Consider the following 24,601-nt stretch of genomic DNA (forward strand, 5'->3'; position numbering starts at 1 on the left):
ATTTAGCTTTGGTCTTTTCTCAAGAAAGTTTGAAAGTCCCCTATTTCACTGAATGGCCATTTTTTCCCCTGAAGGATTATACTCAGTTTTGCTGGGTAGGTGATTCTTGGTTGTAATCCTATCTCTGTTGCCCTCCAGAATATTAAATTCCAAGCCCTCTGATTCTTTAATGTAGAAGCTGTTAAATCTTGTGTTCTCATGATTGTGGCTCCATGATACTTGAATTGTTTAGTTGTTTCTTTCTGGCTGCTTGCAGATTTTCTCCTTGACCTGGGAACTCGGAATTTGGCTAAAATATTTTTAGGAGTTTTCCTTCTGGGATCTCTTTCGGAAGGTGATTGGTGGATTCTTTCAATTTCTATTTTACCCTCTGATTCTAGAATATCAGGGTAGTTTTCCTTGATAATTTCTTGAAAAATATTTAGTCTCCTTTTTTGATCATGACTTTCAGGTAGTCCAGAATTTTTAAAAATGGATCTATTTTCCAGGTCAGTTGTTTTTCCAATGAGATATTTCACATTGTCTTTTTTTTTCATTCTTTTGGTTTTGTTTTATACTTTCTTGATTTCTCATAAAGTCATTAGCTTCCATTTGCTCCATTCTAATTTTTAAGGAATTATTTTCTTTAGTGAGCTTTTAGACCTCCTTTTCCATTTGGCCAATTCTGCTTTTTAAGGCATTCTTCTCTTCATTGGCTTTTTTGGACCTCTTTTGCCATTTGGTCTAGTAGATTTTTTAAGGTATTATTTTCTCCAGTACTTTTTTGGTTCCCCTTTACCAAGCTGTTGACTCATTTTTGATGATTTTCTTGCATTCTCATTTCTCTTTCCAATTTTTCCTCTACTTCTCTTACTTGATTTTCAAAATACTTTTTGAGCTCTTCCATGGCCTAAGACCAATTAATATTTTTCTTGGAGGCTTTGAATATAGGAGCTTTGACTTTGTTTTCTTCTTCTGAGTGTGTGTTTTGATCTTCCTTGTCACCAAAGTAAGTTTCTATAGTTAGAGTTCCCCTCCCCCTCCCCACTTTGTTTGCTTATTCTCCCAGCTTATTACTTGACTTTTTAAATTCTTTGTTAAGGTAGGGCTCCTCTTCCAGTGTGAAGGGGTTTTGTACAGCTATTTTCAGAGATACTTCTAAAGACTTGTAAAGTTTTCAGTTCTTCCAAGGTGATATGATCTTATAAGGAGTGCTGTTTACTCCTCTCCTGGCCTGTGCTTTGGTCTGTGAGTGACCACAAGCACTCTCTTCTACACTGGAACAGTGAGGAGGGTCCCCTTTACAATGATGCTGCAAGCTCTGCTATGCTAGTGCTCCTCCTTGCCTCGGGACTACTACCCAGGTCTGTGACCAAGATCCAAGCATGGGCAAGCAACAGAGTCCTGTCTCAGTGCTAGCAAAGAGACCCCTGTATTCTCCTTCTGACCACTTGTTCGATTCCCTTACTGTCTGTGGGCTGAAAGCTCCAGAAGCAGCAGCAGCTGCTGCTGCTGCTGCTGCCACTGCAATTCAGTCACTCCCAAAGCCTGCTTTAGGTTTGGGGGGGCCAGGGCTGTGCTGGTACAACCTGTGCTGGACTGTGCTCCTTTCTCATTCAGTATCAACAGACCTTTCCTGCTGTCCTTTTAAGTTGTCTTTGGCATATAGACTGAGAAGTCTGGAAACTGCCACTGCTGCCAGTGATTCAGCCCCTGAAGCCTGTGCTGGCTTGGCCTGCACTGGACTGCACTCCTCTCTCAGCCTGGTGAAACAGACCTTTCCTGTGGACCTTCCAGGTTGTCTTGGGCTGGAAATTTGTTTCACTCTGTCTTTCTGCTGATGTAGAATTTGTTTAGAGTCATTTTTAAAAGTCATTTGGAAGGGTTTGGGGGAGAACTCAGGTGAGTCCCTGTCTTTACTCCACCATCTTGACTCTGCTCAGGTACCATGCATTTAACTATCACATCTATGCAAAATGACTCCAGCCCCTATTTTGAGCTTCATTCCCATATCAAAAAATTGCCTGCTCAACATTTCAAACTAGATGACCTACAAAAATCTTAAATACATTTCTAAAATTGAACTAATTTTCCCCCCAAAGCCTCCTGTCTTCCAAATTTTCCTATTTCTGTCAAAATCACCATCATCCTTTCTCAGATTTGTAGTCTCAGCATTGTTCTGGACTCTTTACTCTCCCTTTCCCCACATATCTAATAATATACCAAATTCTCACTTCACAACAACTACCATATCCATCTCTTTCTTTGTACTCAGACAGCTACCATCTTTATTCAGTACCTCATTACCTCTATCCTAGATTATTACAACACCCTACCAATTGGAATCCCTGTCACAAATATCTCACCACTTTAGCTTATCTAATCACAGTAGCCAAAGTGCTTTTCCTTAAGTGCAGATCTGACTATGCAATCCACCCCCTCAACCAACTCTAATGGCTTCCTATTGTTTCCAAGATAAAATCTAAACTCTTCTGCTTTGTGCTTTTAAATCCCTCCACAACCAGTCTCCATTCTATCTTTCTAGCTTCCCTGGACATTATTCCAAAACTCTGTGATCAAGCCAGTCTAACCTTTTTGTTCCTCACACGTGACACTTCATCTTTCATATCTTTTCCTTTGCACTGGTCATCCTACATCCCTGGAATGCAGCTCCTCTTCACCTCTAACTTCAGTCTTCTTCCTTTAAGATGCAAATCAGGCACCATCTTTTGCACAAAGCCTTTTCTGCTCCATCCAATTATTATAGTCCTCCCTCCCAAATTGTCTTATATTTGACTTTATTTTGATTTATCTATTGATCTTTCATTTAATTAATTAATTAATTAATTAATTAATTAACTTATGTCTCCTTGATCTTTCTCCCAATAGAACATAAGCTCAATTTGAGTAGAGATTGTTTCTTGTTTTGTAAGTGAATCACCGGCACCTAGCACAGTGCCCAGCATGCAGAATGTACTTAACATACACTTGTTGATTAATTGATTGGCTGACTAAAAAATAAAGGGTTAGTGAGATTAAGTGACTCATGCTAAATTACAGAGCAGTAAAAATTAGAGATAGGGTTAATTTTAACCCTGATTTTAACTTCCTGATTCTGAATCCAGTGCCCTCTTCAGTATGCCAAGGATTTTAGCTTTTTAGACCCTTTTGGTAGACTGATGAAGTCTATAGATTTCTTCTCAGAATATTTTTAAAGCATAAAAAATAAATAATTACTAAGAAAACCAAAGATTAGGAAAATAAAGATTTTTTAAAAGCTATTCAAAGCTCACAGACTCACTGAAATCTATCTAGAGACCTATTGGTAGTTCAGGGAGCACAGATTAGCTGAATTATGTAGTTATAGAGATAGAATTGATAGGACTTGGGTATTGATTAGATATAGGGTAGGGGAAGAAGAGTGAAGGATTACTTGGAGGTTGTAAATGTGGGTAACCAGAAAGTCAGTGATCTTATTAATGGAAATAGAAAACCTAAGACAAAGTTTAATCTTTCGAAATCCATCCGTTCCTTCAAGACACAACTTTAGATATATATATATAGATAGATAGATAGATAGAGAGATAGATGATATGCATTTTAAATTGAACTGAATTACAGTGAAGTGAATAAATGGCATTATATATTTAAGGCTTGAAAAGAATTTACAGATCATCTAGTGTGACACCCCACCCCCGCTTCTTTTAGAACTAGGCAAATAAAGACCTAGAGAAGGTGAAATGTCTTAGCCAAAGTCACACAGCAGAGTCTGGATTCAAACATAGGTCTTCTGATTTCAAATGCAGTGCTCTTTCTACTACACTACAGTAAATCAAAATGAGTTGCTGAGAAAAGTCATTATAAATAAGAAAAAGTTATGTAACTGCCTGTAAAAAGGGAAAAAAGATTTTTCTTCTTTCACTATTTGTGAATATATGTGTATATTTGTGTGTCTCACATGTGATAATTAAGATATCTAGCCACAAGTACAAATAAGCTACTGAAAAATCTGAGAACAAAGAAGAAAGGGAATGAATGGAAGCAAAAGGATAATAATAAATCTTCTTTAAAAAAAAAATCAAACAGTCACAGCTTCTGGTGATGATGAAGAAAAGCTGCTTCCAAATATGTCGTGTCATATCTATAAGGATCTGATCCTTTCATCATCAAAATAGAAACACATAATACCACCATTCGTAAAAGAAGGATCTTAAAAAAAAATTAGGAGCATACTGTAGCATTAGTATGACACTATCTGATTCACACTTTTGTAAAGAACAAAATTTTTTTTTACAAATTGTTTGCAGCTGTGATGGTCTATTTGAACAACAACAACAACAAAAAAAAAAACAACTCAAAGTATCTGTTGAATTGGATGCTACCATTATTAAGACCAAAAATTTAAAGTTACAAAAAGAGTAATGTAGAATTGAATTTCTGCTGTGTTCATTCCTTTAATGGTCTCCTTCCTTATCTGGGCTTCTTGGAATACCTTGAAGCCCTTCCAGGCTCAGTTTAGGTTGGAATTATTACACAAAGTCTTTCCTAATCCCCTCTATATGTTAGTGTTCTCTCCTACCAAAATTAACTTGTATTTATTTTGTATATACTTTTACTCTGATGATATGTGCATATTCTTCATGAGAATGTAAGCTTCTTGAGGGCAAAGATTGTTATTTCTGTCTTTGAATGAAGAGGCCTCATACATTGTTTTATAAATAGCAGTAGTCATTAAATGCTTGCTGAATTATACAGAAAAGATAAAGTTTCTTTCATGACTCATGAGATTATATATATAGAAGAAAACAAGAGGGAGTCTGTATGGCTGGGATAGAAGAAGCCTTTAACTTTTTCATACTGGTCAGGACTAAATTCAGTTAGTCACTAAACAAATATTTATTAAGTCCCTACATTGTACAAACTATAAATACTATTTAAGTTGGCTGTATTTTATGCAGAATTCTTTAGGTATAGGTTGGATGGGATGGCCTCTGGGGCTCCTTCCAACTCTGAGATGCTGTGATTCTGTAACATCAAACAATCTGTCCTCAACAATGGTCAAGTTCTTCTTTGTCTATCTTCTTGCTCCAAAACTAACTTCAAAAGCACCTTTTTTGAATAGTCCTTGATATTTTCTTAAGCCTCAGCTCATTCTAGGCTTTAGCCTTCACAATACTTACCTTATAGTTAAGTACCATTCTTTTGAATTTGTCCTTGGTTATACAAAACTCCTTTTTATCTTTTGTGTACAAATCCTCTTCAAATCATTGCTTAACAGAAAGCTACTGTAGCCATATTGTTTTCTTTAGATATCTCACCTTTTTTCTTTTTTTCATTTCATTTACAATTATATGTTAGAATTCCTTTTCTTTTTGAAAGCCTCCCTCCTACCCATCCTTCTTGTCTTATTTTCCTTTTTTATAGTTTATGAGCATGAGATCATACTTTTTTTCTTCCCTGAACTTTTTTGAAATCTCCTTTGCTAAAATCTGGGATACTTTCAATGAGGATATACCTCATAGGTAAATATGAATGAAATATGTAATGTTTTATCAATAATTTTAAGTTTATTACTTATATTTGTAATCTGTAAAATATAGTTTTGGGGGCAGTAAATCTAATCAATATATATGTCTGCCACTTCTCCCCTAATGCAAGGCAGTGTAGATGACTGCCGAAAAACATAAATCATGGTGCCTGTCATAAAAAGCCACAGTTTAGAGGATCAAATGCACATTGGATTTCTTCCTTTTTTCCTAATGAATAAATGAAAGAGGGAATAAGCATGTATTAAATACTTTGTATATGCTGAGCACTGTGCTAAGTGCTGGAGAATACAAATAGGAAGCCACAACAATCCCTACCAATAAGAAGTTTACATTCTAATTAGGGAGTCAACACACATAGGAGAGTTGTGTCTGGAAAAAGACATTTTGATTTAGAAAAGTACACCAAAAAAGAGTCATATGGGGAATAGGATAATACTTCCTTTTCAGAATCAATGGCAGTTGTGATTTGAGTATGATAAAACAGCAAGAAAATTTGGGGTTGGGATGCTGAAAGAGTTTAATCCTTCAAGGCCTAGTTTCTTGTCAGGAGCAAGTAGTGGCATGCTGAAGAGAAGAAAATGGGAACAGAATAGAGTGAAACATGACTAGAGTTGGCCTAGATATAATGGGCTTTGTGGGCCATTCACCAATCAGGGCAGCCCACGCCCAGAGAAGAGGAGTTCCAGAGCTGACAAGGTTACTCTATGAGATAAATAAACCTACATTAAAATTCTTTGTGTAACATCTCTACCTGATACTTACATCTTACAAGGGCCAGCCTGTTTTTTAAAATTTTTTTTTTATTAAGGCAAGTCATATTACTGAATTTTAAAACTATAAGGGACTAAAAAATGTTGAACGGTCTATTGGTATTTCCTTACATGACAAATTTGTGTCATATTTGGAACTTTGCTTCACTGTTGACTAGAATTGTCTTTGATGTAATATCAGTAACCACCAACACACCTGCCATGACCACTGGAGCACATCTAGTTCAAATATCATCTCTATAGGATATATATACTCAGCCCTAACTTCTCTTTTGAATTCCATTCTGTTATTAATTGCTTTCAGGACACCTACCTGATTTCCCAACTCAACATATTGAAAATGTTAAAGCCGCCCCTTCAAATTATCTCCTTTCTGTTGTGGGAACCACTACACTTCCAGTCAACCATAGTTGAAGTCATCTTTGAGGCTTTTTCCACCCTCACTTCCCATACCCATTTAATTGTCAAATCTTACTGATTTGCTCTCTACAAGATTAGTCACAGTCACCTGCCTTCTTTTCTTCATCCACATAGATACTACCTTAGGTCAAACCCTTATCCCCTCTCACCTGGATTGATGTAATTGAACTCCATGTTGAAGTCACTGCTTCTAATCTCTCTCCTCACTAATACATTTCCACAAAACTACAAAAGCAGCTTTCCAACTTCAATAAATCAACTATAACCATCCTTGATACAAAAATCTACAGTTACTTCCTTTGTTGCTGGGATAAAATACAAACTCCTCAGCATGGCACTTAATATCTTCAATAATATGGTTCCAACCTACCTCCCTGGTCTGATTTCATATCAATCTCCATCATACACTATATGTTGCAGACAAATGGGACTCCTAGATGTTTCTTGAATTTAGCGTTCCATTTCCTTCCTCTGAACATTGCCTTAGGACATCCTCTGAATACACTCCTCTATCTTTACCTTTCAGCATCTTTGTCTTCTTTCAAGCCAGTGAAGTGGCTATCATATATTGCTAAACAATTCACAACCTGTTTTTCTGCATTATTTATCTTTACTTTTTCTCTAGTCTAGAATTTTATTCTTCCATTCATGGCCGTTATACTTATTTAACCTTCCTCACTGTATTCCTCACTGGTTTAAAGCTTCTAATAAAGTCCCTCTTTGGGATTCCCTCTTGAAAGAGAAAATCCTTTATTGTTTTTAATCTCTTCATTTCTTCTAAGTATTCATGTAGTCTTTGTGGAAGATTCATTTTTTTATTTCCTTTGAGTATTTGTTTGATGTTAATAATTGGTCCTTGTTCTGGAGGATCTCTAGATTTACAATAATTTTTGATAATAGTGTTATCTTTAGCTTACTCATCTCTCTAGCTTTTGTTCTTAAATTGAGGCTTTATGCCAGGACCAGGCTCTGCTCTGTCTTGTGCTTTTTTGGCGGGAGGTGGGAGGTCTGCTTCAATTCATCCTGAATCACTTGTGTTGCTGCCCTGATTTCCTCTTACATGGATTAGTCTTTCCTTGGATCTTTGAGTTTGAAGTGCTGGATCTTCAGGGTCCCCTCAAGCATCTCAGAACATAATGTTAAGGATCTAAGAGCCCCTGGGTCTGGGATGTCCTTTTGCTGTGGCAATTAATCACACTTCCTGGGCTTCTAAAGTACCCCCACTGGGACTTTCCATACCTAAGAGCTGCTTTCTGACCACTCTGAGTCTTTCTTATGAAAGTACTTTACTCTTGCTGCCTCTGGTTATAGACTCTTGCAGACTACACATATCTCTAGCCATATTTCTAGGATACCCTGCACTAGTGGTGACTTTGATGAAGGCTAACACCTTTCTATTTATCCTTGGACTTTTCGCTGACCTCTTGTAACATTCTGGAGTGGAAAAGTAATTTTCTTTAGGCTGTCAATGGATTTATTTATCTTTATTCAGTCCAGTGTGAATTTCAGAGTCTTGCTGAATTAGGAAGTTGGATGTTTTGCCTCTTGTCCAAGAAGTCAAATTGATCAGAAGTCACCACTGATCACTTAATTGCCAAATCTTTCTTGACCTCTCTGCAGAAATTGATATTGTTGATATTGTTTTCCTTCTTGATGCTTTCTCTTCTCTAGGTCTTCAGAATTCTGCTCTTTTGTGATTCTGGATTTGCATCTATGCTGTGTCTACAACTATGGATTCTCCCCACCCATTCAATGCTAAGTCTCAAGCCTTCTTTTCCATTTATACTTTCTCTTTGTTGACTTCATCCTGTGCTCTGGGTTCTGTTATCTTTATGCAAATATTTTGTAGGTCTATTTAGCCAACACTACTCTCTCTCCTGAACTCCAATCAATTGATTAAGATGCATTTATTAAGCACCTATTACATGGTAAGCTAGGGACTGGAAATAAAAATACAATAAATGGAATGACACCTCCTTGAAAAAATACTCTAATGGAGGCAAGGGTACATTTTTGTATATATAGAATAAATACTCAGAGGATAAATAAAAAATACAAGGTATTTAAATACAAGGTAGTTTGAGAAGGCAGGCACTGGTAATTGAGAGGAGGAACAAAGGATTCACGTAGGATGTGGTGCTCAAACTATATACTGGAGAAGAGAGGAATTTTATGATGTGAAGGTGAGGAGGGAGTACATTCTGGGAATGGGTGATAGCCAGTACAAAGACACAAAGATGGGAAATTGAGATCCATGTGGGAGTGTCTGGCTTCAATTCTGTCTCTGACACTTACCGACTCTGTGACCATCTAAAAATTATTTAACTTCTCTGATCCTCAGGCAATTTTGAGAATTACCTAATCAGCTTTAAACTAATATCTATCTGATTTGGGGCATACACACACACACACGCACACACACACACACAGAATGTATATGTATATATGTGTGTGTTTACACACATACACACATGTGCATGTCTAGACATAGATATGTATGTGTGTATATAATATATGCAAATATATATATATATTATACACATAGGTAGAAATAGATACACATGTATATATCTATATACTGTCTTTATTGTGTACATATATATACACATATATCTATGTGTATGTAGATATGTATGTATGTAGATAACAGAATTTGTCTACCAACATATTCCTGGTTATTTGTTACCCTTTGAACTAATATTGTCACATTAATGTGGTTTTTTTCTCTTGAGGAATCCAGTTTCTGTGAATATAAAATATATATATCTATATATATTTAATTGACCCCCAAACTTTCTTTTATGGTGTAATGTATCTACTACAAGCATAGCTGATTTAATCAAACATTTAGAGGTCCATTGTAACCTGGCACAAAAAGCTTTCTTGGTAGAAAATAATACATTCATTCCTTTGCCCTCCCTCTGGTGTCTTGAACCTCTGACCATAGAACATGATGTCACAGTGAAGATTCTATAATAGAAAGGGATACAGAAAGGGATACAGAAAGCTGCCTGAAGGAGAACCAGAAGAGAGAATGCTTCCAGAAGACAGATAAACCAGCAGAGATTCCCAAGCCTTCAGAGAGGTCTGCCTTGTGGAACAGTTACTGCAGGATGTCTGGAAAACAGAACAAAGAGAGAAAAGGAAGAGAGACAGAAAACACAAGACCCCTAATAAGATACACCCCCAAGGAAAACTTTATCAGTGGACCAATTGACAAAGGCAGAAATGTACAGGGCAACAGAGCCCTGAAGCATCTGCTCTGGGAATGGAGAGTCCATCTGTTCAAGCAATACAAACCTGAATTCTTTGTTCCTCCCAAAGAAGAGCTATGAGTGAAAAGGTTAGACAAGGGGAGATAAGGATTAGTGGAGGAAGCTGAAATCTGGGAGGAAAAATAAAAGCCTTTCATATTGAGAATGAGTGCCAGCCTTTTAAAAGAAAATTAGATTAAACAAAAAAACACTTCAGATTCTGTTTCTTTCTCACATCTCTGAGTCAGTTTCCTCATCAGCCAAAGGAGGATGATAATGTCATTAAGACTCAGTATTTCATAATGGATAAGGTACTTGTTTTAGAGCCAGAATGACCCTAGTTCATATCCTGCTTCAGACACCTTACCAGCTATATGACAAGAGAGTCACTTAACCTCTCAGGGTCCCCAGGAAACAATTCTCTAATACTTAGTTAAAGAGAAGATGAGCATCAGTGTCAGTGGACTGAGTTTCTATATACTGGAAGATACTCATAATAAAGAAATCATAAGTCCATATGAAAATGTAAATACAAATAATAGCCTTTTAGAAACCCTGCCCTTATGACTCCAGGGAGTTAGCAGGGAAGGACTGTGAAGAATATAATCACATAAAAAAGACCACACCTAGCAGAATTATATTGCATTATTTAGAGGCTATGTGGTCTCTTTACTGTTGCTGAAACAATCAAACCTTTCCTCTAAGTGTCTATATGCTCACAATGCAATATTCAGGTTGTCTATTTGTTACATTTACTCCCCACTTCCTTTTCTAAACAACTGTTTCCTGAGGAAAGGGGTAAAAGAGAGCAGAGAGTTTAAATTGAATATATTTTACACATGTTTGTGTGTGTGTGTGTGTGTGTGTGTGTGTGAGAGAGAGAGAGAGAGAAAGAGAGAGAGAGAGAGAGAGGAGAGAGGAGAGAGAGAGAGACACACACACACACACAGTATACTCATATCTATGTCTGGAAATGTTATAAAGCTTTAGAAAAACTTTAGTCCCCACAACATAGTATTCTATCCAGTGACACTGGCCTTTCAGGAGACACTCCATCTTTTGACCCCAGGCATTTTCACTGGCTGTCCCCCTAGCCTGAAATTCTCTCCCTCTTCATCTCCATATCCTGGCTTCCTTGACTTCAAGTGCCAGCTAAAATCTCATTTTCTGCTAGAAGTCTTTTCCATGCCCCTTTAATGCTAGTGCCTTCTTTCTATTGTTTTATCTCCAATTTTTCCTACACATATTTGTTTCCATGTTGTCTCCCCATATGACTGTGAGCTCCTTGAGAATGGGGACTCTCTTAGTCTTTCTTTGTATCTCCAGCACTTAGTACAGCGCCTGACACACAGAAGGCACTTAATACATGCATATGGACTAATTATAGTCATCAAATGTCATAAAGCAGGAATGTTGTAAGTTAGAGAAAGGGTTCCTAATCTTTTCTGAGTGTCATAGACTTCTTTGCAGGTCTCCTAAAACTTACAGATCCAGTCTAAGAACATTGTTTTAAAATGTGTAAAATAAAATACACAGAATTGCAATTGAAAACTATAGTGAAATGTAGTTATCAAAATATATATATATGTGTGTGTGTGTGTGTGTATATACATACATATATATTTAAAAAATTCATTAAGCTAGGTTAATAATCCCTGACTTAAAGCCTGGACAATTCATGCAGTAAAGTCTTTGTCTTAGGTGGCTAGCTTAGGGTAACTGAAACGTAGGCTAGGTTACTTAAGATTTACTACTTTTCTGCTTTTAAACTATAGAAATTGTAGTTTTGATTTGACGAAAATTGATTCAGTCTCCAAGTCTAGATTGATTTTGCTAGCTAAGAGATTCAGGAGCAACTTGAGATTTACATTTTTATCACTGATTGTTTAAACAAGTATTTTCCAATTTCTCCATTGTTTCTTAGAACCACTTCTCTTTATAGGGCCAATAAAACTTTATTTTTGAAATACCTGTCAGTTGCCAGGGACCTCTGAAGCCTTCTCCTCTTTACCTGTATAAAGTTCTGAGGAGAGATTTTATTTCTCCCTCTGCGTTTATTCAACATAGCTGAAGCTATCCATGGACAGGTCTACGATACTATGATTCTCTGACCATTTGCAACTTTGCATTTTTATGAAAACTTTTCCCAAATGGATTGACATGATCTGGTTGTTGGATTAAAGATTTATGATTGGTAAAGTGCTATGCTGAAAAATATGTAATTGAGAATAAAGGGTTTAATTGTTCCCAACTAAGAGTTTAGGACATTTAGGTCCCAGTGTGGTTTGTAAAGGAATCCTTGGGCCTGGAAATATAATTATATAAACTGCTTAACCTGTAGGTAAGTTCAGTTGACAAGAAATCTTTCCATGCCAACAACAAAAATAACCACCACCACCACCATAATTGATATTTAAATAATGCTTCAAGTTTTAAGGTCTGCAAAGCACTTTATATACATCACATTTCTGAGCCATGCAACAGTAAATGCTATTATTACTATTATCCCCATTTCACAGATACTGAGATAGGAACAGCATGGTACAGTGGAACCAACACTGGATTTAGAGTCTTAAGGCCTAAGGTTGAATCCTGACTGTTCACTTTATACTTGGATGACCTTGGGGGAAAAATAGTATACCTCTTCAGATCTCAATTTCCTTATCGGAGATAAAATGACACTGGAATAGATGATTTCAGAAGTCTCTTTAAACTGTATATCTTTGATCCTATGACTTATCCAGGTTCACACAGATAGCAAATGTTTTTCTGACTCCCAAGTGCAGTATTTATCCATTATACCAGTGTTTCTCAAACTTTTTGGTCTCGGGACTCTTTTATACTCTTAAAAATTGTTAAGCACTCCAAAGAGCTTTTTTAAAAAATGTAGATAATTTCTATCAATACTTAATATATTAGAAATTAAAATGGATACTTTTTAAAATGTGTATTTTTATTTAATAATAAGAATAATGAACACATTACAATAAATAGCATATCTATATTTTCCAAAACAAAAATAGGTTAATGAGGACAGTGGCTTTTTTTTTTATATTTTTGGCTTAACAGAAAACAACTGATTTCCATCTACTTTTCCATTAAATCTGTAATGATATGTTGGCATGGTTAAAGTATATGAAGAAAATCTGGCCTTACATAGACATGTTGCTGGAAATGGGAGGAATTTATTAAGAGCAAATAATATAATATTATGATGAAAATGGTTTTGACCTCATGGACTCCTCATGGACTCTCAGGGACCTACAGTGCTCTATGAACCACACTTTAACAACAGCTGCACTATTCAAACCATACCATTTACTGTACATATAAATTCCATTTCATCATGATAAATAAATAATTAACCCAATATTGAGGCCAAACAGTAGGAAGGGGGAAAAAGCTGACTCACCATATGGTATATTAATGAAACGATTTTTTATTAAATTCAAATGATAATGATATTAGTTTGGTCTGAAAAAAGAAAACAACTATGATACAGTAGAATATATTGCAAAGGAGGTCATGCTGAATAAGTGTGATCTGAGCCATGGCAGGAGGGGGTGGGTGTCAGGGAAGCAGAACAAAACAAAGCAAGCAAACAAAATCAAATCTTCATTTTGAAATTGTTCACATCTTCCTGGCTTCTGTGCTGCAATCTAAGTGGGAAATGGACCTCCCACCTCTTTTCCATCTGATTTTTAGGAATCAATGCCTAAAGGCATAAGATGTTTCACAAACACAAGTCTGAAACTAAGGTGAGTTTAAGATAAATATAAAGATGTGAGCTTCTTATGGAAATTATTTCAATGTGTAATTTACCAATAATAATAATAAAAAAAAAAGACCTTTAACTGCTTGGCCCAAAAATTTTTACTATGACATTTTTTTCTTTTTTTTTTTTTTTTTTTTTTTTGCTGCATTTTATGAGTTATGATTTTGAGTTGATTTTCTGGTGTAATAAATACCTTGCAGACTTTTCTATACAAAGCTTAGATTATTTTCCTCATCATTAAAAGGATTTCCAACCACTATGTTGAACTCTAATGAAAGATCTTTAACCTTTTCTTAAATGGCTGTGTCTGATTTTGCCTCTACATTTTTCCTTCTCTCCCATCACTTTTCAGGTTTCCTTTCTGGGAAAGGCAGATAATGGTAATAATGTGCCCTTTCTTAACCAGGGATTTTACAGTCAATTGCTACCTCTGACCCTGGGCAATCTTCAGGCTCTCAGGAAATTAAAAGTATTGCCTCTTCTCAAAAAAAAAGTTGGGAACTTTTGCATTATCAATAGGATATGCATTTCAAATTTCTCCTCTAAGTTCTTCCTGAGGCTCTTTAGGTTATATTTGAAATTAGAAGAAGCTATGTTCAAATTTCAGGATATACTACTTACTATCTAGAACTGATTTTGGGTGAGTCAGCTAATTGAACTTTTCAATTTCCTTATGTCCAAAGGTAATTAGACTAGATCTCTAAGATTACTCTCAATTCTAATTCACAGGATCTAGAGCTAGAAAGGACCTTAAAGGTCATTATCATGTTTAGTCTCCTCATTCTAAAGATAAGGAGATTGAATCCCAAGAAGGTTGCATGTAGCATAGGTGATAAAAGCAAAGGGATGTGTGTGTGTGTGTGTGTGTGTGTGTGTGTGTGTGTGTGTGTGTGTGGGATGGGGGTAAGGTGGGGAGGTGAACCCAGTTCCTCTGATTCTACTTTCCACTGTACCACATAGTCTCCCGTTACTTTCCTCTTACATTCTTCTGCTTTATTTCCTAATGACAGAATCCCCATTTTGTGTCCATTTTTCATAACTTTAAATAAGTGACTTGTTCCATGTTATTGTAGTAAGAAAAGTACTCTGGGCTTTTTTTTTCTTTTTTCTTTCTTTATTTAACAGACTATCTATTCCCTAGCTACAGTCCCTCCTCTTATCTGGTATTATCTCTTTTATTTTCAGTACCTTCTTTGTAACACTTCTCCAAATTATAACTCTAATCAAATGAATTAGCACATGTAAAGTGCTTGGCAAACTTAAGTGTTATAGATATGCTAATTATAAATTCAATTCCAGGATAGAAATATATGAAGTTTCCTAGTTAACTTTTGCTTTTTCCTGTCTGTGACTTAAGAATGGAAAACCAATCACATCTAGCTGAGCAACCTCCCTCCCCCCAGCTTTCTGCTATTGCCTCTTCCCTATTAAACCCTAAACTGCTCTGATCCTGGAGAAGATGTGATCCTTGAAGTGATCAAACTGTTCTAATTCTAGAGCTCCTCAGCTCCCATGACACAGGGATCCAAGAGGAATGAGGAGACCTTAGAGTAACTACATAGAAAATCCAAGGAACAAATGATCATCAGAGAATTTCCGTTCCCTCTTCCAGCCATGGCTTGAAGACGATGCTGCTGGCTGACCTGTTGGTGACTCTCCTGATTGAATTTTTTTCCTGACCATTCCTAGTCTCAGTTTTGAGGTGCTGCTCTGCTCCTGGAAGTCTTGCCCTTGTGCCTGCCTCCCACACTGTATAGCTCCATTAAGCAATGGTGGCCTTTCCTTCAACACAGCAAATATGGTATTGGCATTGACTGGCCTATCTCATCTAATTTTTTTATAGAGGCCCTTTAGACCTAATGATGGACCCTGATATCCATGAGTAAATGTCTACCTTGTTTTCTTATGTCCTTACCCATAACTCATTGTCCCTAGGGATAAGATTTCTTGTCTTTGAACTTCAGTTACCCCATGACAGATGGCCACTGTTGAGCCTTCCAAATATTATTTGTGGCTTAAACCTCTGCAAATTCTTTGGCATTGCCATTTTCTGCTTGGACAACCCTCACCCCCTGCCTCCCAGCCCCACTTCCATCTTGGACCAAATTTGAACTGTTTGCTAATAGTAATTGCATCTTATCTTGTATTTTCCTCTTTCAGATCTACTATTTGATTCATGTGGCCATATACATACCACTAGAGAAAAGAAACATGGCCTTTTCATCAAGGTTTGGCTCCTAGAATTCACCCAAATTCTGGTCCTATTTAGACTCAACAGATCAGGTTCATTCCCTAACCATCTGAGCCCCAATTATGAGAAATAATATCTTTGTGAGTAGGACTAAATTCCATATAGCTGGAACAAAATGAAGCTTCTCATCTTTGTTTAGAGATCTTGCCTAACCTCTTTTTAATATGCACTAATTAAGCAAATGAGTGAACTTTAAAATAAACTGCATTATCAAGACACATTTAAATGAGACATATTTAAAATCATCAGAATCTATTCATTAAGAAGTCCATAAAGATTGATTAGAAAAATGCAAACCAAAACAACTCTGAGGTGTGATATGGTAACATCACACCTATCAGAATGGCTAACATAACAAAACAGGAAAATGATAACTGTTGGAGAAGATGTGGGAAAACTGGAACACTAATGCATTGTTGGTGGAGTTGTGAAATGATCCAACCATTCTGGAGAGCAATTCGGAACCATGCCCAAAGGGCTATATAGTTGTGCATACCCTTTGATCCAGCAATACCACTTCTAGGTCTATATCTCAGAGATCATAAAAATGTGAAAAGGACCCACAGGTATAAAAATATTTATAGCAGCTTTTTTTTGTGGCGGCAAAGAATTGGAATTTGAGGGATGCTCATCAATTGGGGAATGGCTAAACAAGTTGTGGTATATGATTCTGATGGAGTACTATTGTGATGAGGGAGATGGTTTCAGGAAAAAAAACCCACAAAAATAAACACGGCAAGACCTATATGAATTGATGCAAAGTGAAGTGAAAAGAATTATATATACATATATGTATATGTATATACATCTATATCTATCTATTTATATCTATATATACCCATATCCATCCATCTATCTATCTGTCTGTCTGTGTTTCTATCTATATCCAATACTGTTTGCCAATACATAAAATAAACTTGAGTATATCTTTGGCACCCAAATGCCTGGCTACTTGACCCCTGAGGGCCAATCACTAGTGACCTCACTGTTTCAGGCAACTCTAAAAGAAAAGAGTAGTATGGATCTGTATTTACACTACTGCTGAGTTTCCTATACTAATGATCAAAAGTTTACTCTAAATAAATGTCATAAGAACTTCCAGGTACCCCCAAATAAGAATGTCATTGCCATGATGCCTACAGAATAAATTTGAATCTTAACAAAATAATTTAAAAGGGAGACCTTCAACAAGGTGCTGAATGGGAGGCTGTTATCTTACCCCAAATTTCCCTTATCATTTAAATGGCAAGACATGAACCAAATGAAGTAAAGAAATTAAAAAAACAAAAACAAAGAGGGGATAACAAAGAATTCTGCACCAGGAAAACTTCATAGAAACACTAGAAAGGGGATTAAAGATAGATAGATTGATAGATAGATAGATAGATAGACAGACAGATAGATGGATGGATAAACAACAACAATAAAAAATAAAAACGTTTCATTACAAGGCATATATATTATGCAGTAAAATAAATTGATTGATGCAGCTAGGTGGAACAGTGGATAGAACTCTGGGCCTGGAGTCAGGAAAACCTCACTTCAAATCCTGCCTCAGACACTTCATAGCTATGTGGCTTTTGTCAGATCACTTAAGGTCTATTTCCCTTAATTTTCTCAATGATAAAAAGGGGATAATAATAGCAACTACCTCCAAGGGCTGTCGTGAAGATCTGATGAGATGATATTTGCAAAAATATTCAGCATAGTACCTGGCACAGAGTAAGCATTATATAATTATTATATTAGCTATATATTAGCTATTATTTATTTATTTGAAAACCCTAGAAAAGATAAAAAATAAGACTGGAATAACAATAAATCTCCCTGAAATCATAAAAGGAAAACTTAAAGAAGATTCTGGTAATTTATAAGAGTAGTTAAAGACTTAAAGGAAGAGAGAAGGATTAAAATGAACACAAAAATTAGATCTCTCAAAGATGAATTTTGAATGACAAATAAGAGATAATATTAAATAAATGGTAGAGAGTCATTATAAAACAATGAATCCTCTGAAACAAAAAAAAAATATTTCAGAGCAAAATCGAACATTTTGATTGAAAGAACAGCTGAGATCTCTACAAGCCAAAGCAATCAACATTGAAGACAGGATGTAATGAAAATACTCAAGAATTATTGGTCTCCCAGGAAAACAATGAAATAAAAAGTCTGAAAAACATACTTCAGGAAATCCTACTTAGAATTATTGCAAACAGAAGGCAAAGGTCAGACCAATTAAAAAGTGTTATTATCAAAACTATATGTTACTGGATGAAAAAAATAAAAATTGATCAATGGAATAGATTAGGTAGCACGTCCTTGAAGATGTACAATTGTGTAATATTCAATAAAAATGAAAACATAGACTGCTTCTCTTTATGTGACAAAATCTACTGGGAAAACTGGAATTCAGTGTGATGGAGAAAAGGTTTTGATCAACATCTTACAACATATAGCACAATAAACTCCAAGCAGATTAAAAGATTAAAAAAAGGATGATATATTTTACATTTTTGGACAGGAGAAGAATTTTTAACCAAACAGAATAAAAGAGATGGCAAAACATAAAACAGTCAAGCTCAATTCTACAAAATCATAAATTTGCATAAACAAAATAATGAAGCTAGAGTCGAAAGAAAGGCTGTCCATTGTTGAGAATTGTTTTAAACATATCTGACACTCTAATATACAAAACCTATTTTTAAAAGTCTTTTTTTGTGTGTGTATGGACCCCCAGAGCTTAGCACAGTGCCTAGAACATGGTAGGTGCTTAATAAACATATACTATTAGACTACCATCACCTATTGACTAAAAGAGAAAGGGAGAGATTAGGGAGAAAAAAAAAGGAAGCGGGATATTCAAATTATTCTGGAGGGAGAAAGGAGAGTGAGAAAAGAAGTCATATCTCCTTTTAAAGTCTATTTAGTTCTTCAGTTCTTCCTGGCCCAGTGGCTAAGAAGGGGACTACTTTGTCATTTCAAAGTGCAAAATCATTTGGTGCTGAGTCAGAGCCCACTTGGCTGACTGGAAGTGATCCAGACTTCAACAGATCAGGAGAGCTTACCTGTCTACCTCTATTACAATAATAAAAAGTTAGAAATAACTGGGAACATGGGATATACTAACACTTTACTTTCCATCAGTAGCTCTTCTTGGTCTGGGCTCCAGAAACATCATGCTCTTCTTAGTATAAACTGACCACCTGAGATCTCACCATCATGCTGATGAACTCAGTTTTAGATAGACACTCAACACCTGCTCAACTCCCTCAGCCTACTCTCTGCTCTGATTAGCAGGTTGGAGGGTGAAGTACCAAATTCTTCCCAAAGTTTCCTTCATAGAAAACTGGTGTCTGAACTTTTCAGCTAACTCTGCACTTTGCATCATCAACTTTTCTTGGTTTGGACTCTACAGAACATGGCTACCCCTTATCATTTCACCTTCCACCTTTCTTTTCTCAGTTGTCTTCTGCTATTAGACTGTAATTTCCTTGAGGAAAGGAACTATCTTTCTTTTTCTTATTTTTATCCCCAGTGCTTAGAACTGCATTCAGTACATAGTAGGATGCTCAATAATGTTTATTGCATTATTAAACTGTACTTGTATAAAGTGATGGAGAGTGAAGAAAACAGCCAAACAAAAAAAATCCATAATGACTACAGCAATATAAATAAGGACAAGCCACAAAAGGAAAAAAAAAAGAAAAAAGAAAAACCTCAGATCAAATTCCATCCAAGTTTGTTGGTACCAAACTATCAAAGTGAAAGCATTCTTCCTTCCTCTCTGCTAACAATCAATAAAATATAAATGTGGCAAGTGATGTTCTATTAGTTGCAATCATGGTGTTTTACAATCTTGTTTGGAAGCACCTGTGGCATCAAACCAAAATTAAAAACTACTTATTCCCCCCCTTTTTTTTATTTTTTAAAAATTCCATCAGACTAAGAGCATTAATACTTAACAAGTCCCTCCTCCCCAACAGTCCCTCCTCTCCAACCAATGTGACCTACACAAAACCTAAATTAAAGAAAAGTGAACCATTGTGCTCCATTGTTAATATGATTTGTTCCCATACCTCACAGTGGGCATTAGCAGCAATTGGCAAGAAGTCATGGAATACTTTCAGCCTGTGCTTTCATCTTTGAGCTTTTATTTTCATGTGGCTGCCTAGAAAACTTCCTGTAGAGTCTTTGTATGTCATTATATTGAATTTCCAGTCTCAAGATTTACTGCTTTTATTCTGATTTCTGTATTCCTTGCCTTTCACTAATCATTCCTTACTCAATGTCTTCTGTTTAGTCACATCATTCAAATCTTACCACTCTAAAATCTGTTAATGTATATGAATAGGATTTCCTATATGTAAAGATTCCCTTACACAATGAATTCAGTTTTAGAGCTAATGTTTCTCATTTCCTTGGCATAGTTCTTCTTCTTCTTCTTTTTTTTAAAAATAATTTTAAAGAATTATTGCTGCTGACATAAAACTTCTTAGGGTCATATGATTCAGTGCTGAAACCAACCTTAAAGATCATCTAATCCAACACCCTCCTTTTACATGTAAGGTGGAGTTCCACACCCACCCCAAATAATTACAACTTTTTGAGAAGGAAGAAAGCATTTTGATCCATGAATAAAGGCAAATGATCCCATACTGGAAATATCTTGTGATTAGCTGAAAGAATCAGACACACCTTTGAGTTATGTAGAAAAAGATCAAGCTAGTTTCAACCAGTCAGTCAAGCGGTATTCCAATCCAGTACAAGGGGCTGAAGGACAATCTTTGTCTCTATATCTGTCTCCCGGTCACTTTCTCTCTGTCTATATCTCTCTCCCCTCCTCACACTTCATCTCTCCCTCCCTCTTTTTCTGTCTCCTCTTCCCCAATGACCAGGTAACACCCTTGTGAACATATAAAAGTAGGAAAATCTGGAGTTCACAGTGGTGTCAGTGGGAATGTCCCTAAAAGAATAAAAACTAAAGAACCATATTCAAGAGCTGATACATACACTGAGAACAAACTAGACATACTAAATAAAGAAAGGAAGTTTCAAAGAATGTCAATTCCTACCCCTTGGAGAAGAGAATATTGGCTATGGATTGCAGAAATTCTTGAATTCTGAAAGAGTGATAGATACACATAAGAAGAATTTCACGAGGAATCCACAAAAAGAGAAATGACCTCCAATACCAAGACTTAAGATCTACCCTTTTGCCGCATTTTTTTTTTGACACATGCTTCACTAACTGCATCCTTTAAGTATAAGCCCTCTTCCCTGGTAACCTTGTATAGGCAAAGGGACAGTTTGTCCTACCCTCACCCCTCTGATGGGTATTATTTTTGAAACAATTGACTTTTCTATAACTGCATAGTAAATACCCTTTGTGAAAGTTCATTCAATCTGACTCATATGCTGAAGCACACTTATAATCTGATAAATTGAAGTATATTGAAGAGAAATCATAAACAACAGTACTAGAAAAAGTCAGCAACTCAGGGCTATCCATACAACCATGTTAAAAGTAGCAGTAGCTGCCCACTAAGGACATGGTCCATCAATGTGAATGGAAATCGGAAAAGTAGGCCCAGGAAGAAAGCTACATACTGATAAAGAAACTGAGTTTTAGTCTGTTGTCCAAATAAATACAAGTGAGAAATAGGTGTTAAAGCTGCCTCTGTTAAAATGAAGTCCAATATTCTTTCCATCATATCATTCTGCTCTTGTATGTGTTTTTTTTATCACTTCTACATTAAAGATTTCTAGTTATCCAATGCCATAGTTTTCATGTTTTAGGATTTACAGGCATAAATGACTTTAGAGATCATGTACTTCAGTCCTCTTATAGAGGAATAAACTGAAGGCCAGAGTGGAAGTAGTGAGCATTAGCACTGATTAATACTACAAAGATTAGAAGTAGCAGACAATAATGTTAACCCAGTTCTTTTTCTATCAAACCTAGGGTACTTTCCACTATACTATATGCCACCTGCCAAATGCCCTTGATGATCCGTGGTCCCCACTATGGTACTTCACTAGCTCTTGACACTATCCCACAGTCCCAGCCTCCTCTTCTCTCTTCCTCCTCACCTTACCCTACCAAAATACTAAAATAATAAGAAATAATTAGCAAAACAATGAAAAGAGCAGTATGAGACAAGAGCAGTAGGCTTTGTCCTAGGTGATAACATGGTAGGTGGTGGAATTCATCCCTGACCAAGTCTTGAGATGGCTATTCCTAACCCTCATGGTCAGGAAGGTATTTTAGCTCCTATGGCAATAGGGAAAGCAGCCCCTGGGAAAGCATGAGGGGGTAGGGTGAGAGGCCAGCCAGTGAAAGATAGGGCAAGGAAGTGAGGATGACAGAATGTGGCAGCATCCTATACCCATTATCATTGCATATATTCCCACCAATTCTGCAAACTCTTCTTTGTTCTACAGCCAGACTAGATCATCTTTGAACCCCTTTCCATATCTAAAGACATTAGATTAAATGAGGTTTTGTGATGCCATAACAGTTAAAATGCACAAATTCTCAAAAAGGACCTTAATGCATGACCTTGAACCATAATGGCAGTCACCAAGGAAAGTTATTGGGGAAATGTAGTTTCAACTGAAGTGAATTGATAGCATACCTCAAATCATATGACTCACACAAGATAGTATCTCCCTAAATGTAAATTTACATAGCACTTTCTTCACAACTATCTTGAGATAGGTCTTCTTAAGTATTATTGCTCTATTGCTTTCTTTGAAGAAAGTGAAGCTCTAATAGGATAAATGACTTGCCCACAATCCTAGAGTGGAACCAGACCTTAAATACAAGTCATAGGATCACAAAAGGAACCTTTAAAATCATTTATTGTTTTCCTTATTTTACAAAATGAGGTTGACTAAGACAAAGAAAGAAGGGAATTGGCTTAAGTCAGATAGTGAATCAGAGTCAAAACTAGGACTCAAATCCAAGAGATTTAATTTCACATCTGATACTAAATCCAAGTTCAGGTGGAAAGGAGTTGGATAAGAAATCTATTCAGCTACAGTGTATCTCTTCTAAACCTATCATTTTCTACAGTATTACCTCATTTCTGACAAAGAAACTGGGCAGGGAATGGGGCCTAGCATTGCTTTTCTAGATAATGGCCCTAGGTAAATAGCAGGGAGGTTGCTTCCTTCTGTGCTTCATCACTGTGATTGTGCCAGAGGCCAGCTGTCCTAACTCATTCTGAATACTCAAGTTTAAAGACTTTTGAATTAACTGAAGAAGAAATGGTAATTACAGTTCTCTCTATTATAAAAGTCTCTCTTGTGAATTCCTCCTTTCTATATACACTTTTGATCTCACTTCTCTTTCACTGGCTTTTCACATTTTAAACACAGCTACAAAACTTGACCTGCTAATGATCATTTTTCTGTGTTCTATTGCAAGCCAAGTAGTGCTGTCTTTCTCAAGGGCAGCACTCTGATTGTTCCTTTTGGAAGACCTACAGGCAAAGGAGGGCAGCAGCCATCCATCAAACTCTAGCCACAAAGCAAAGTCTCTAAAGGTTTCTGCTGCCTAATCTCAGACATAAAGGTTGAGTTCTATACTTGCTTTTATCATCAAATTCACTTATTGGATATATTTGAAATGGTAAAAGACCTGGAAGAGACCATTGAGATCACTTAGTCCATCCTCTTCATTTTTCAGAGAAGAGAATGAGACCCAGAAGATAAAAATGAAGTAACTTAGCCAAAGTTACATAAGCTTTTACAAAGGTGAATCCAGATCCTCCAACACCAGAGCTAACAGTCTTTCTACTACTCAATAGTAGCTTTATATAGATGTACCCCTCCAGTGTTTCTACTGACCAAATCTCTCTCTCTCTCTCTCTCTCTTTTTCTCTCTCTCTGTCTCTCTTTCTTTGGCATAACAAAGAATTTGAGCAAGATTTCCTTTTCATTAAGGATACTTTCTATGTTTCAAAGTGGTCTCATGATAGGCCCTATCCTGGAGGAAGAAATGTGACTAGCAGAGGTTTGACCACCTCAATCTTCCTTGCACTAGCTAGCCTCCCTTTTCCCCTATTCTGCTACCAGAATACATTTTGTGACCATAATGCAATGCAGATGTACAGAATACATATTTCTTAGTAGTGTAATTCAATGAAGTTCCATTTAACAAGCATTTATGAGGCACCTAATGTGTTCTAGGTAGAGTGTTAGTTACTAAGGATATGAAGGCAAAAATAAAAAAATGTCCTTGCTCTCAAGAAGCTTATATACTCTTGGGAGATACAATGCAATGTACTAGTAGGGTGGTTCCCAACCTTTTAAAATTTGAGGATCATTGCTTAATGCAAAACAAACAAAACCCCAAACCATAGACCTCTGCAAATTGTATTTTTATATACATTGAGAAAATATAGGATGACCAAAATCCACTATGAAACCAGAAACACTTTCATGGATCTATGGCTAATTAATCACAAAAATACCCAAATACATTTAAGAGAGAGAGTAAGAGAGACAGACAGAGAGAGAGAGAGAGAGAGAGAGAGGAGAAAAAGAAGAAGAAAGAAGAAGAAGAAGAAGAAGAAGAAGAAGAAGAAGAAGAAGAAGAA

Source organism: Vombatus ursinus, unplaced genomic scaffold, assembly GCF_900497805.2.
Source record: "Vombatus ursinus unplaced genomic scaffold, bare-nosed wombat genome assembly UNPS02014818.1, whole genome shotgun sequence".
Classification (NCBI taxonomy): Eukaryota; Metazoa; Chordata; class Mammalia; order Diprotodontia; family Vombatidae; genus Vombatus; species Vombatus ursinus.